General features: G+C 36.5%; 1 protein-coding gene across 2 annotated transcripts in view; it reads left to right on the top strand.

Annotated features, from left to right (window-relative positions):
* The window catches only part of LOC107701974 (putative leucine-rich repeat-containing protein DDB_G0290503), a 25,674-nt gene that overhangs the window by 20,054 nt on the left and 3,098 nt on the right, over window positions 1-2,522 (top strand). The gene's annotated exons all lie outside the window — the stretch shown is intronic.

Here is a 2,522-nt window from a genome sequence, read left to right on the forward strand (position 1 = left end):
GTGATATTTCAGTTTTTCTTTTTTAATAAATCTGCAAAAATGTCAACGATTCTGTGTTTTTCTGTCAATATGGGGTGTTGTGTGTACATTAATGAGGAAAAAAAATTAACTTAAATTATTTTAGCAAATGGCTGCAATATAACAAAGAGTGAAAAATGTAAGGGGGTCTGAATACTTTCCGTACCCACTGTATATATACAGTGCATTCAGAAAGTATTCAGATCCCCTTCACTTTTTTCAATGTTGTTATGCTGGAGCCTGATACTACAATTGTTTAAATACATTTTTTTCTCTCATTAATTTCCACTCCATACCTCATAATGACAAAGTGAAAACAGAATTTTAGAAATTTCTGTAAATTTATTAAAAAGAAAAAACTGAAATATCACATTTACACAAGTATTCAGACCCTTTGCAACAACACTTGAAATTTAGCTCAAGTGCCTCCCATTTCTCTTGATCATTGCTAAGATGTGGTAAATTAAATTGATGACATGATTTGGAAAGGCACACACCTCTCAGCTGACAATGCATATCAGAGTGAAAACCAAGCCATGAGGTCAAAGGAACTGCCTGCAGAGCTCAGAGACAAGATTGTATCGAGGCACAGGTATGGGGAAGGCTACAAAAAAAATTATGCTGCACTGAAGGTTCCCAAGAGCACAGTGGCTTCCATAATTCGCAAATGGAAGAAGTTTGGCACAACCATGACTCTTTCCAGAGCTGGTTGCCCAGCCAAACTGAGCAATTGATGGAGAAGGGCCTTGTCTAGATTGGTGACCAAGAACCTGATTGTCACTCTAGTTGAGCTCCATGATCATATGTGGAGATTGGTGAAACCTACAGAAGGACAAACATCACTGCAACACTCCACCGATCTGGGCTTTATGGCGGTGTGGCCGATCTCAATCCTCTCCTCAGGGAAGACACATGAAAACACACTTGGAATTTGCAAAACAGCACCTAAAGGAACCTCAGACTCTAAGAAACAAGATTCTCTGGTCTGATGAACCTCAATTCTAAGCATCATGTTTGAAGAAAACCAGCTCTGCTCATCACCTGCAGAGTACCATCCCAAAAGTAAAGTGTGCTGGTAGCAGCCTCATGCTGTGGGGCTGTTTTTCAGCAGCAGGGCCTGAGGGACTCGTCAGAGTAGAAGAAAAGCTCAATGCACCAAAATATAGAGATAGCCTTAATGAAAACCCAGTCAAGAGCATTCAGAACCTCAGACTGAGCAAAAGGTTCACCTTCCAACATGACAGTGACCCTAAGCACACAGCCAAGGCAACACAGGAGTGGTTTAGGGACAACTCTGTGAATGTCCTAGAGTGGCCCAGCCAGAGCCCTGAATTGAACCCTATCGAACATCTCTGGAGAGACCTGAAAATGGCTGGCCGACGGTACCCATCCAACCTGACCGAGCTTGAGAGGATTTGAAAAGAAGAATGGCAGAAAATCCTCCAATCCAGGTGTGCAAAGCTTGTTGCATCATACCCAAAAAGACTCGAGGCTGCAATTGCTGCCAAAGGTGCTTCAACTAAGTACTGAGTACTTATGTAAATGTGATATTTCAGTTTTTTCTTTTTAATAAATTTACAGAAATTTCTAAAATTCTGTTTTCACTTTGTCATTATGAGGTATGGAGTGGAAATTAATGAGAGAAAAAAATGTATTTAAACAATTGTAGTATCAGGCTCCAGCATAACAACATTGAAAAAAGTGAAGGGGATCTGAATACTTTCTGAATGCACTGTATATATACAGTGGGTACGGAAAGTATTCAGACCCCCTTACATTTTTCACTCTTTGTTATATTGCAGCCATTTGCTAAAATCATTTAAGTTAATTTTTTTTCCTCATTAATGTACACACAGCACCCCATATTGACAGAAAAACACAGAATTGTTGACATTTTTGCAGATTTATTAAAAAAGAAAAACTGAAATATCACATGGTCCTAAGTATTCAGACCCTTTGCTCAGTATTTAGTAGAAGCACCCTTTTGATCTAATACAGCCATGAGTCTTTTTGGGAAAGATTATATATATATATATATATATATATATATATACACTGTACACGCACACCTTATCGTATATAATAAAACAAAATTTCATGCTTCATGTTATGTTGAAGGTATATTAGTTTATACACATCAGCATGTATTTTTAGAAATTAAAAACGTTTTACTAGCACTGGTGTAAATGACTGAAACATTAAATAAACATTATGTTATGATATACGTTAAAGGTCAGAATTACAAACCCCCTTGGTAAATATGAGCAAATAAGGCTGTGAAAATTAATCTGCATTTTTATATTTTTTAATTATTTTGATCTATAATTTTAATGATCTTTTATTTATTTATTTTATATAATATTTAATTATTATTATTATTATTGTTATTATTATTATTATTATTACTATAAACACAGGAAATATTAAGATAATACAGTTTTATTCAATGGGGGGTGGAAAGAGACCTGTATAATGAATGAGGGGAGGAGACCCCCCCCCCCCAC

Source organism: Sinocyclocheilus anshuiensis, unplaced genomic scaffold (assembly GCF_001515605.1).
Source record: "Sinocyclocheilus anshuiensis isolate Anshui unplaced genomic scaffold, SAMN03320099.WGS_v1.1 scaffold1853, whole genome shotgun sequence".
NCBI lineage: Eukaryota > Metazoa > Chordata > Actinopteri > Cypriniformes > Cyprinidae > Sinocyclocheilus > Sinocyclocheilus anshuiensis.